Source organism: Ischnura elegans, chromosome 4 (genome assembly GCF_921293095.1).
Source record: "Ischnura elegans chromosome 4, ioIscEleg1.1, whole genome shotgun sequence".
Classification (NCBI taxonomy): domain Eukaryota; kingdom Metazoa; phylum Arthropoda; class Insecta; order Odonata; family Coenagrionidae; genus Ischnura; species Ischnura elegans.
The window spans coordinates 59,769,183-59,783,379 of record NC_060249.1 but is presented as its reverse complement, the minus strand read 5'-3'; the positions used below and the strand labels follow the sequence as shown (position 1 = coordinate 59,783,379).

The following is a 14,197-nucleotide window of genomic DNA, read 5'->3' as shown; positions in this document are numbered from 1 at the left end:
ACTGAGCCATCATCTGGTACAAGATGGTCTTGTACCAGATGATGGCTCAGTGAGCCGAAACGCGTTGTACGCATTAAAAATTCTTGTGGAAAAGTGCTACGACCTTTCATTTACTTAAATATGTCTAACTTCCACCAATTGAAGCCTGAATCTGTTGAACTTATATAGCATGGTGTAATGATAAAAAAAAGAAAATGTCGTCTTTTTTACTGATAGAAAACATTTATTGCAGCCATAAAGAATGGATCCATTGATGTTCGCGCAAAAAGTATATTGAAACATGAACCACAGCCAGAATGACATAATGTAGCCGAGACGATTTTTTCTTCACGGATATCATAAACGGAGAGAAACGACAATTGCTTTTAATTTTACGATGCAGCCTGCCATATATTTAGCTATGACGATGATGTTGGCAGAGTCTGTCGCGCGCAATTCTCCAAGACATGACTCCAAAGGGAAGACAGCCAAGAAGATGTTAGCGCGATAATATCAACCCAAAAAGGTAGGCAACAAATCAAGCCTCATAGCTGAATCATCTGTAAAACATCTCAAGTCAGCTACTAGCTGGCATAAACTTACTTGGAATATCGGACTGCAATAGAATTTAATCTTCAAGTCCTTGCGCATTAACGTGCATGCGGGGAATTTTTACGTTAAAAACTATCTTAAAAATGATATCTAAGTTTGTTACGGGTGTCCATCTGAGGATTAATACTCTCATTGGTAGCATAATTATCGGTGCATGTTTTAAGAGAGCTAACACCTGCCATATAATTGCATGTACACATACGATAGCGCCTACAATTTGGGGGGGGGGGAATGCTAACCGCCTGCCAAGCACTCCATACATGGTGTATTCATATGTACCTCCCAGTTTAAACATTGGCTCCTTTTACGATATTCGGAAATATCTCCGATACCCGGAATTCGATCAGCAATATTCAGAAATATTTCCACTTGAAGTATTACCAGCAAGGAATTCTCCCCATTGCTTTTCGGGTGCGCTGCGTCCAGGTGTCCATTTGGCTCGGAAAGCCAAAGGTCCGTGGTTCGATTCCCGGTCCAGGGGATTTTTTTCTCATGGCAATTGTTGTATATTTCACCGCCGTTCACGCGGCAGGGTTAGAAATATTACACATACCGCTTTGCGCGGCTTTAGCGCAGGTTTGAGGTTCTCAACCGGTTGTGGCTTCTTGGAAGTCCTTTCTCCCTCGCGTTGCCATCCTTCATGGACCACGAGGGCCTAACACCTAGTACCATGAGTCTCGGTATAATTGCCATGGGAGTTAAAGAACCTGGGTAGCGTAGTGGTACGCGCATTGGCCCAGAAAGCCAAGGGTCCGTTGTTCGATTCCCGGTCCAGGGGAATTTTTTCTCATGGCAATTGTTGAATATTTCCGATATTCGGAATTCGATCGGCAATATTCGGAAATATTTCCACTTGAAGTATTACTATTACTAGTAATTCTCTCCATTGCTTTCTAGGTTCACTGCGTCCAGCTGGGAATCATTACTCTCATAGGTGGCATTAAATTAAAGAAATAGCTTGTAATGACTTGCCTTTTAAAAGAATATGTTATGCAAAAGAAGAGTGTGATGCAAAAACTGTTAAAAGCGATAGACATCTTATCAGCTCAACCAAACTCGTCAGCTTCAAAACCTGCAAAAGAAATTCGTAAGAATGCTTGGTGTCCGACTTGGCTACACCTTCAGTACTACACCAGTTAGCGATTTGGAGAGTCGTTTTTATCTCCTCCCCCTTCAATAGGGTGGCTTCCTATTCATTTTTTGCTTAATTCAAAAAATTACTACTCCTGGCGCACGCATTTCATGATTTTAGATTTTTAAATGACGATATCTATATTTCGCTATTAAATGTAAAGTGAAAAATTTCTAGCGCGCGAAAACGCGACGGCTAAGTAGGAATGCTGGGAAATACCCGTGTGACGTATTCCTGGTTCCAGCTGTCGCCGTGAGAGGTGACCTTGGGGCGAGGCTTTGATCCCTGATACGACGCATGCTGCTAGCAGGTAGCAGAGTACCCTGCTAGCAGGTAGCGCTTGGCTTAAATAAGGATTATTATTGCCCTATCAAACGAAGGAAACTTTCCGAACTTAGGTAATTTTAATTGGTGATAATTAAGAGATGTTTCCCCGAGCTCTGTGCCTCACACATGCATTGGTAATCTCAGACGATGTAAAACTCCTATCTACTTGTATAGAAACTAGGTCCCTGTGACGTCACGCGGAGTGGCATCGCATGGGCGCCAATCAGGCCTTTTTCAAATGCAGTTAGAATTGACCATTGCCATTCGTATAAACTGGAATTTCTAAAACCAAATAATTTGTATATTATGAATACATTAATGATGGGTAACAAATCGCAATCGATGCCTTTCGTTTTTTTTATGAAGGAAACTACCCTATTACGGCGCCAACATGCTGACGTAATTCTTACTGTATAAATTGGTGAATGTCCTCATCGACAGTCCGGTGCTCATGGGTGGCATTGACACGTCAGTGCCAAGGGGTCTTCGATCAATGACCATCTTTCTCCGACGTTTCTACGTATTACGCCTATCACAAAGGGCTCTCCCGACTTCTTAGAACCGGTAGTTCTGCTACTATGCAGTCAAAGTACTCAAAGAAAGAAACCTTTCAGTGCAGCTCTTGCAGTGCCCAGCGATTGCATAATAGGAGTCATTCGTAGCAATATTTATTAATTTTACTAGCTGGTGATTATTTTCTATCGCTATTATATCTGTTATCCACATATAAAAGTGAATGAGACCATATTGCATCCACACGCTTGCCGCGTCGCCATACTCTCCGCCGCCGCCGGCCAGAACCGGAGTCGACCGCACGCTCGAAAAACCGATTTAAAATTAGGGGATGCAAGTTGGGGCAAGGTTTTAATTTAGATACACAATGTAGAATCTTCATAGAACGACGTGGTATCAGTTACTTGGCGGAAGTCCGGAGTAATGTGTACTTTTTCTCTACGTTTATGTAAAAAAAAAGGGGCTGAAAACAGGCTCCGCCATTTTGTTATATATCTATGGTTATTAATGAAAAAAATCTTTAAAACCCCTTCAAATGAAATAAAAAGAAGTGTCAATTAAGACCTTATAACAGTTTTGTCGATAAAACTTTTCATGAAACCACTGCACGAGGATAAAGACGGCAATTTTCAGAAAAAATCGAGGGTGTCCGTTTTTCGCTAAATTTGTTCAACTTTGACCTCACATATATTGTTAATGTGAAAACACAGGAAAACAATAATCAGTAAAGTTATGCACAATTTATTTGAGAATATGTATGGGAAGTTTCAAATTCCTAGCTCAAAAAAATCGATTTTGAGGTTTTGGCCAGCTTTTTTCGATTCTAGCCCACTGTGCGTCGGCACTCTTCAAATATCTTACCCGCGCGAAAACCCGAGACAAGTTGAAATATTCTGTTCACCGGGAAAGTGTAAAATCATACGGAATTAAATTTTTTTTAATAAAATTTAATGTCAATTCAACGCAGAGAAGCTAATGAATATCAACTACATAAATGCAGGGATCCGCTAATCCCGGTTTTTCCTCTCCTAATTATCACCACAACTTCTTTGGGAAAAGCAGGAAGGTGAGAAATAATATTTTCGGAGGATCTTGGCTGTTTCCATTATATATTCTCATTCTACAAAAAAGTGGTCCCATAGACCCATTACAACCCAATGTTGCCACTAAGTAACATTAACAATGTACAAATTTCTGCTCTACTCAGGAAAGATATAAACTACGTGTTCTTTCGTGCCGCAAAGTTTAATGGCGCAATACGTAGGTGCCACAATAAATAAGATAGAGCAAAAAAATTTCACTTTTTTAAAATGAGGAGTCTTTAAATTTAATTTCTCCCACGAGCAGCTCTGAGTTGCTAAGGTCACTTCTAATTCTCTGAGTCTACCAACTATTGCTCTCTTAAAGTTGAAATGGAATGTACGATTCATCTGACGCAAGAAGCAAGGCTCTAGAATATTGAAAAAATAAAATAACATAATATTTATTCAATTGGACGGATGACTAAGAAGAAGCAAGACTCAAGAGATTTGCAATGAATGCCGAAGCAAGCTGATTGCATTCCTGATCGCAATATCGGAACGCGTGCCTGAAGCGTGTTTTCAGATAATCTTGCAAGAAAACTGCACTGCTTAATCACGATTTAATTACTAAAAGGAAATATAAGAGTCAAGGGCGATACTCTTTCCTTGGGCTACAACCTTGTCGCGGTGGAAAGGCTTGCGCGTTCCTATGACCCCTAGAGCTGCAATGGCGGGGTTTATTCTCAATTAATTTGACCACAATTACGTGAATTGTAGGCAAATTAAATAATAATAGTTTAATCCTCCCGAACATGAGCAATAATTGGATGAAAACACATAAATAGTCTGGGTAACCCCTAATATCAAAACCGGTGTTGGTGTAACCAAATACCGTGCATACAGAATTTACAGAATATATTACATAATTATTTTACAAGTATATATTACACATTCATGTTGCAAAACAATGTCATGTATATCTAAAGTAAAATTTCAATATCATCACATTCAAACAACCGTTTTAAAGGTGTTCTGAAAATAACAATATTTTTCCTTTTTAATTCATCTGGTTTTTAGGTTAAATATTTTTGGAGCTAAATACAGAAAACATCTCTGAAATATATATATATATATATATATATATGAGGCCTTGGCATGCGGAGAAAGAAAGTAGACCCGAAAAATGATAATAAAAGAGCCGAAAAATGCGCAAATGACTATTAAAAAAACGTTACAAGACTGAAACAAATCTGCTTTGAGAATAACTAAAAATGGTACACTTCCACAAAATTTTATTTATTTAAAAAACCGACCCGGTTTCGACACGTAGTGTCATTATCAAGGTACAAATTTGGCCGTCCTCGTTCTATACAGGGTGTCTCAATTATCTTGACCACCCGAAATAACTTTTTGTCCAGATGCAAATTCAAAAATGTTTAAAGCAAATGTTCATTAGCCGTCAGGGGGACATTAATAAGCATGACAGCCTTTCTTGTAGCTTTGTTATTTACAAAGATATGAACAGCGGTATGTCTTTTTTAAATGGCACCCTATATTTTTTATGAGTGACTGGTGTGTATTTTACTATGTTTTCATTTGTTCACTGCCAACGTTAGCTAGTGGAGTAGTTCCAATACCCGCGTACCTGCACTAAGCGCTAGTGAGTCAGTCATTTTTCATAACGTTTATGTTAATGGCCCACTGTGCTACATTTTTTAATAAGTCTTTATGAGAGGAAATGAATTGCCGAATAAAAAATATAGAGTGCCATTTAAAAAAGACATACCGCTGTTCATATCTTGGTAAATAACAAAGCTGCAAGGAGGGCAATCATGCTAATAAATGTCCCCCTGACGGCTAATGGACATTTGCCTGACACATTTTTGAATTTGTATCTGGACAAAAAGTTATTTCGGGTGGTCAAGATAAATGGGACACTCTGTGTACACAGCAAGAGAAGGATGAAGTGGAAAGGTTCGCAAGCGGAGAAACGTGATGATATTGAAATTTTATCTTTCGTTAAGAGCAGGCTAATGCCGACGCCGAGTGTTTCTCCGCCATTTCTACCATACCCTTCCCTCATGAAACAAATGACCTCAACTGTCGGTCGCTTCCTCCAAATTCTCTCCACTCTTTCACATTACCACTTCCACTTCCTCCACTTCACGTTCTTCACTCTTCTCCATACCCACAATCTCAAGTTTTTAATCCACACTCTGTTTTGGGAATACCACCCTTTCCTCCCCCAACCATAAATTGAAGAAAAAGCTGGTGGGGGAGACCGAGAGAAGCGCGCTCTGTCATACCCCTCCAGCCCCCACCCTTCTCCCACTCTCCCCACCCTTCCTTCGATCGACGCTCCCAGAACCGTCTCCAGCCTCGACGTATCATTCGCACGCACTCCTATCGTAAAAGAGACATCGCCCAGACACGTTAACCCCACGACGCTCTTGAAGGCCCACTCGGGTCCTGGCAAGCCTCGACGTCGCAAGCGAACCCCGTCGCAGTGTAGCACTTCCGGGACGACCCCTTAAGACTTTCCACTAAGAACACGGCCAGAAGACGGCAAAGAAGAAGAATCCTGTCTCCAGAGAAGTACTGCTTCCCGTGGAGAGAGGAATTGAACGGAGAAGAACTGCAGGAAGTGGAGATTCCTGGAGATCTCAACGCACGCATCACGGTAGGCTTTGGTTTTTAATCGATTCGTAACGTGGTAAAACGTCTCGCGAGTGAGTAAACAGTTCTAAGCGTAGCTCAAAAATCGCCAAGACCATGAGGTTGTGTCGCAGGTAAATCAGCCATTCTGAAATCTTCGTTTTCACAGAAATTTTGCACAGTGTTCCAAACTGCCACCGCATTTTGCGAACTATGTTATCGCAGATTTGATAATGGTACCTATTAAAGCAACGTTACCCCAAAAATAATACGACAGGTTGATTGAAAACAGTGAATTAATATAGCAGACTGTTAAAATATTTTTTGTGACATAAATTAATCTGGGTATTTTTTTACGTGCACTTAGGTATATTTATTGGAAATTTCGATACCCTTTTTAAATCAAAGCTCCTATTCTTACGCCATTTACTGAGCAAAACTTTTTCACCTACAACGGTCGTTTGCTGTTCAAATTATTTTTTTACGGTTTGGCAGAGTAGTAAATGATCATCAAATCGAGACCCGCCTTTTCCATTCACCAGTAAACGTAAACGTTACAGTTTTTCGAGGAATATACATTAGCTGGCTGCGCGCTCTGTCCACAAAAAGGAGGGAAAGCTTGTGGTATTTTATAAGAGGCCAAAACTTAATTCTTGGGCGCTCTCCCGAAAGATCTGTATTCAGGAGCCAAGGTCATCCCGCATTTCTTCCCAAGCACTTGCGTTCAAGATCTAATGCAATCGGTTTTTAAGAGGACCAAATTCCATTTCAACCCACAGTGGTCCGAAATCGGAAAAATTTGGACAAAGTCCGAAATGACTTTTTTTTAGATAGAGATTGAAAACAAAGCGTAAATACTCATAAATGATTGCAAAATAGGCATTAATACATAATTTTACATAAATTTGATCCGTTGTTGAGATGCAGTAGCTCAAACATGATCAATTTTTTAAAAACGTGCGCGATCTCGTTTTTCACCGAAAATCTTTGAAATTAAGCAGGAGGTGTTCCAGTGGTATGATTTTTATGGAATAAAAAAAACACAATATTCCTTCGACCAAATGCTTTGGCTGAATTTTCCATGATTTTTGAAGATTTTGCTTAATATCTGCGTGGTTTTACAACAATATATGGCTTACCCTTTTTTCGCGTGAAATTTGAAATAAATTAGACATTACGTACCTTTCGTTTACGAAATACATAACTCAGTAAACTTACATCACTGTGTGAAGTAGAGAATTCTTAAGATTACTATCCGCAGAAATATTGGAAAAAAGTTATTAATATAGCATTATCGAAAGTACTGCGACGAAAATCACGCTACCAGCGCCACTTCGTGTATATTAGTTTTGGGACGTTAGCTTACCATGGTGTGCCTCAAAACCAGAGTTGGCAAGTGAAACGAAACGATAGTCAAAACCAGTAAAATTTCAATAGTTTCGTTCCAGGGAGTGGAGTGTAGAAGATAAACGAAATTGATTTAAAAACAGAGGAGCTAAACTCAGTGTCGAAGGAAATAGGAGTCAAAACTACTTCCGGTCGAAACTAAAGTAAAACTATGGGACGAAACGGAACGCAGATAATGTTTTGCACCGCAGGGATCACGTGCTTCACGTTCGAACAGTTTAGTTTCGACCCAGACACCGAGTACAAAGTATGGTTGAATGAAGTAGATGTTCGGCCTACCGCCATAACATGCATTGGGCTCTCATATTTTTACCACTTGCAGGAGAACGGTGAACGCAAACTGACCATTCGCTTTTTGAATAATGTATTAACCTCTCCACAAGTTTGTCAAACGTAATGGGTCGAAACTATATCTTCTTATCCCACTCCTCTCAACTTATGGGATCAAAACATAAGCATGAGCAGCGGAGTTTCGATTAATTAAGTTTCGTTTCTGGGAGTAAAGTTTCGTCCCGAGTAGAAACTTAACTCCCTGATGATTTTAGCTTTGCGGAAACGAAACCTTGACCTCGTATTTTCGTTTCCCTCCGGGTCTAAACTAAACATTTTCGTTTCGTTTCATTTGCCAGCCCTGCTTATAACCTCCTATATGCTTCGACCTTGCCGGCTGGGAAGAGTGAAGGACAACAGGTTCTCGTTTGGGACCTTAACAGCTATACGGAGGTATCTGGGCTCATATAGAAATTACTGACCGGAAATTTTGAAACAATGTTCAAAATTTTTAAGCAATTTAATTCACAACCCGAAACAATATAATGACCTTGCCGTCCCAACATCAAGCACGCGAAGGGTCTCATTTGAAGAGGCTCTTCCGAAGCGAGTAAAAAAACAACAATGGTTACGCCTGGAAAAAAGAATTTGCGGAGAGGTAGAAGTTATCACCTCAAAGGAGGCATTTCTATGACTGAGGAAAATGTGAGAAAATCTGAAAAGTAGGTGAAGAAAAATAAAAAGACAAAAGTGCACCATGAGGAAAGTAGTGATGTAGATAATGTTGAGGAATGCACAAATGATTCAGATAATTCTGAACTACAAGAAAAAATCTAATTTTGTCAAAAGAAGAAAATGAAAATGTTTGTTTGTTAGATGACGGAAGAGGAGGCATGTCTGCAAGTAAAATTTGTTCGAAGAATTCGTTCAACATCAATATTTCGTTGGCTCTACATTAAGGATAAGGGTATAGTTCAACCTAAAGACATTTTTACTTTCTACTGCCTCTATTATTTGAGAAGCGAGGCAAAATCAATATGACATCTCATTCGATTATTACAATATAGGTAAATGTATGAAAATTAATGAGCAATTCCATTTTTATGGTAACTTTTGTATGTTATTGAATTATTTGTAATTACCTCAATGATATTTCTTAGCACCTCAACAGAGATACCCGATATTCGATCAGCAGCTCTTGATCTAGTTTATTGAGAAATAATTCATAAAAATCGTAATTTGAAGCATGACTGATAGTCAGTTTTGACTTAAAACACTCTTACCAGGATTATGGATCGATTGATTTGAACATTTAACGCATTCCTCTAGTGAAGATGGTAACGATTAGATTTCTGTGGAACCATTCTACGTATAAGAAGTATATTTCGGATATTGTTGTATTGTTTGTAAAAAGAGAGAGAGAAATAAACAGTTTCTGGGAAAGGTAGAAGCCTATGCTCTTTGTCCTTTTCAATCCCCGCCGAGGTGGGTCGCGCGGAAAGAGACGTTTTATTAGGACCCATAGCCTTAAAGCAATGAAATATAAGTAAGAGAGAATTACGAGACTTTTTTTCAAGGACTCGGTGATACAGAAATTCCATTGGCAGAAATACATTCATTCCCGAGAATTAAGAGTAAATGCGAGTGATTGTGCCAAAAAGCATTAGGGGAATATATCGCTGGCATTGACTCAGAGGAGAGTAGTAGACTGCGTTATACATGCTTCGCCCATCGATAAAAAAATAATACACCACTCCCGGTAGGTTTTGGTGAAAGCAAAGTCAACAGCTTCCAAAATGGTACAGCTTCGTCAAGAGCATAGCCAGAAAAGGGATCTGTAGCGTATACATAACTATCCTAAAAAACTTTTCTCATTGAAAATTACTAAATTATGCCATAAAAGAATAAAATCACTTAAATATAAGCATTAACTAATTCATCATAATTTTAAATCAGAGCATTAAGGTTTTAGTCAACTGAATCTCAATTTAATAAGAATTCCGTCAAAACTTCATTTTGACTTACGAGGGAAGGAGAAAAACGACACGGGAATCAAATTATCAATGCACCTTAACTCTCCTCTTTTATCTGCATAACCTGCCTTATTATTATCCTTAACTTTTTATCAAAAAATGCTTCCCTCAACCAGAAGAGTACCCTCACGGCCATAGAGATCCACTGTTGAAAGGAAAAAATATTGTAGTCCTTTCAAAAAAGTGCTAAACATTTGATGAAGATATCGCTCATTTTCATATCTAACCCGTTTATTTCAAAACTCACAGAACGACGAGCAAAATGTGGCAATAGAGCTTACGGAACAAATTTCTGGAGTTAATCCTTTGGCTATTTTACTGAAATACACTGTTTACCTATACTAGTTCGAGCGATAACTGCAGAGAAATAATACGTATATTTTAACGTAGTCATTTAAACTCGTATTACTGTGACCTATGGAAGAGAAAGGTATACTTTTAACTCCAAATTTAACTCAATGATTCTTTATCACACCCCAAACGATGGGAAATTTCATCGCCCTGATGTACAAGACGTGGCGCATGAGTTCAGATGGTCAGTTAGCAGTAGGAAACGAACTCCGAAGAGTATCACCTTGATCGAGGCTTCCCATTAGCAACTGTCTCTCGGAGGATTTTCCATGATCTACTCTCCATGTTCAAGGCCGATGCAAACGAACTGTTCGTCACTTGGCATGCGCGTAGAGCTAGCGCGATAAACAAATGATTAATCCTAACTAACCTTCCTCACTGAAGAATGAAAACAAGCGCTCGCCATTACGATATATTCATGAAGCCTCGGGTTTCACTGCGTTGAGGTAATGTTTAAGAAATAAATTTCAAGCAGCTGATTGTTATTGCAGTTGTGATGACTGATAAACACTTGTTATCGTTTTTATCTATGGCATTCGTACTGATCGTCCTCCAACACCCCAAAACGAGTTTCAATTAGACTCCAGCCGTATATTTATTTCCCTTTTCGTTCCCTATTGGGATGGCGAGAACGAACTACGAACCGATGATGATAGGGTGCGTGTGGTCAGTAAGATTATTCGCAGGTACTCTTTTAATTTTATTATATATTCCTCGATTAATATCACTTTGACTTTAATACGGTTTTCTAAAACTCTTATTCTAAAGAAATATAAAATGACGTTTTCAACGTCTGAAAATTTTCCGACTTCGCAAATGGCGACATGGATCGTATCAGTGGAGTAGCGGACCCCCCTCCCCCCCCCGAAATATTTTAACACAATTATTTTGCTTCATAAAAGAAAACAAAATATTGAAAAATCATGTATTCACAAAACTGACCTTGAAACAGGATCTTAATATTGATTTTTATTTTGATCTGTCAATCGTAGATCTAAAATCATGCTTGAGAGATTTTTTTAAGGTTTCATGACGAAATTGACGACTTTTTCTAGTTTTTTTTCACGATAGTCACAATTCACGGCTTAATCACGGTTTTAAGGTTTTTCACGGATGATTGGGAGCCCTGATTTAATGTCATTTACAATCCATATTTTTAAATAAAATGTCGAAAAGGCCAAGAAACACCGTTTTCATGGTAACTCCAGAGTGCATTCAAAAAAATGTACTCGTTGTCATTTCTCAGTAACTAAGGAGCTGCGACCTCATGTTTATAGTACAAAAAGTGCTTACAAATGTCTCTCCTACCACCTCCTGAAATAATGCAGATTCCTCTTTTAACTACCTGTAGCTAAACCGTTTCTATACTCAGAGATAGCGGTAGCATAAGAATATCGGAGCTCCAACAATATCGGAATTTAGAATACAGCCTCGAAAGATACAATTTAAATTTAAGATTTTCCCAGGACGTCACCTCTGCATAGCTTGACTAAGACAGTGCACAGCTTCTCCTGAATAAGGCCTTCATGCGCCTCCACAAGCGCCACAAAAGTATCAGCGAATAATTCATGGCGGCAAACGAGAAAATCTAACGCTGCGACATCTCACATATCTATTTTCATTCCACCAGGCCGCGCAGGCATACCAGATGACAAGGAAATGGACGAGAGCTAGCGGAATTCCATACGTGACAATGAACAATTACAAATTAATTTACAGCGTGTTTTTACACTTAATCACCTAATACCAATTGCAATAAACAATAAAAATTTATTTTCATGATGAACTATTAATCAGTCCCTTCCAGCAATTTTACAATGATAAATAATATTAATAATTTATTTACTCCCAACATTTTTATTTTAGAGCTGATAATAACAAAGAAGAGGGAGCTTTAGGTGGTCTCCAAGGACAGGAGACCAGAATTGAGCCACCATCAAGTAGCAAAAATGTGCCGAAAAATTATGCTGTAAATATAACATAAAGGTTGTTAGATAAATAACATCAAAATAAATGTTCAATCATCTCTTGAGAATAAAGCCAGTACTTGGAAAATCTTAACATTTTATTTGAGAATTTAATTTGTTAAATTTTAGCGGGCAGTAAATTAAATATATTTGGCCCCATGCAGAGAAAGGAGCGTTTCTATAAAGTTAATCTTTTTCAGTTTGTTACACTGACTGATTCACTCCTTAAATTATATTTACGTTTATCAGATACATTTCCCATGTTGCCACTTCTGGCATAAAACAATTTCAAGGCCTTAAATAAATACAAATGCCTTAGTGGTAACAATATGAGGGCCACGAACCATGAAAATGAGTGTTCCTAAGAATTTTTGGACTGCATTACCCGAAATTATTTTTTTTGCAAAACGAGTGCACACTTAATTGTGTTCGTGCATGCAATGCCCCAGAAAATTATACCATAAGAGATTTTGGAATGAACAAGGGCATGATAAATGGTTTTTTGACCTGAAGTGGACATTTGTTTCGTAATAAGTAAAATTTGGACAAGGCACTTCGAAGGAATTTGTTCACAGTAAGTAAATGTTTATCTCAGCGTATATTACTGTTAAAAATTACGCCTATATATTTAATTTCATTCACTCTATCAATAACTGAACCGTTACAAGCAAAATTGATACATATTTTAGCATGATATACAGTTATAAATACTTGTATTACATACGTCATAACACATAAACTTCGTATTTTTACTTAAATCTAACTCATTGAAAACAAACTATTTTCGTCAGATAAGTAGATCCTCTTTCACAAATGTTTCTGCACAACTCCAATTAGGTGATGAGTAGTACAGCGCATTATCATCAGCAAAATCTGTGAGTTTACCACTGAATTTATTTTCACACAAATCGTTTACGTTACCTATTCAAAAACAGAATAATTCCTAAAACGGAGCCCTATGGTCCTGCCGTCTCAATAGTTACATATTCACTAAAGCAATTATTTTGTTTCACACATTATGCTCTCGTCGACAAATAACTTTCGAAACACATCAATGGCTCTTAGTTATTTTCTTTCCATAATATCATTTCCAATTACGTACTTCTCACTACTACGTTAAAATAAAATTAATATGAATTTTTGTTTTTGTTGAAAGAGAATACAATTACAGTAGTAATTAGAATATTTAAGATTTCGTAATCATTTTTATGACTATTATTTTTAGAATTTCTGTCTATAATTCGTTAATACTATTATTTTGAGAATCTATTTATATTATAAACTGCCAAATCACAAACCAAGTACGCAATAGTCCATTAATTATAGAGTAAAGAATTATTTTCCCCAAAGTTTCACTTTAATCCTCAATTGTAAACAAATTTTAATTATCTTACTCTAATTGATAACCTTCATAATAAACTGACTCGTCAGGATAGCTACTAATTTAATCTTAATACGACATAAAATATAGAATAATGTCACTGAAGATCTGGGTTCACAGTGCTAAATGATAAAATACATGCATGCGTTCCGAATATTCCAGGCAGCTTAGTCATTCTAGCTATATACATTGTGCATAAAGTTGATTGCCACCTGAACCCACCTTAAATAATCACTTCCCCATCCACCACCATATTACGAGGGTGGATCGAAAAGTAACGCCCAAAATTTTTTTATACAGAAAGTTTAATAAGTTAGGCAAAATACATTTTAAAGCATTGAAGATACTTGAAGTTGATGCGTAGTTTTCCGTGGCGTTGTCTAGATGATGTCTCCATGTTTCTGGGTTTCACCGCGTGGATTTTCTTTGTGTCAATTTTTGGTGACTTATATAGTTCATTTTTTTTTTCGCCAATTTTTCATGCTGGATGCTGATTGGTCCACCTTCTTTTCTCTCGTATGACCCTCTTCCACGAGCTGTGGAGAGGG

At 37.9% G+C, this 14,197-nt stretch overlaps 1 protein-coding gene across 1 annotated transcript in view; it reads left to right on the top strand.

Annotated features, from left to right (window-relative positions):
* The first annotated feature begins 5,972 nt into the window (after positions 1-5,972).
* LOC124157565 (retinol dehydrogenase 12-like) overlaps positions 5,973-14,197 on the top strand; it is a 33,621-nt gene continuing 25,396 nt past the window's right edge. The window contains exon 1 of the mRNA XM_046532396.1: positions 5,973-6,265. The gene's annotated coding sequence lies outside the window, so the exon portion shown is untranslated. The remainder of the gene's footprint in view (positions 6,266-14,197) is intronic.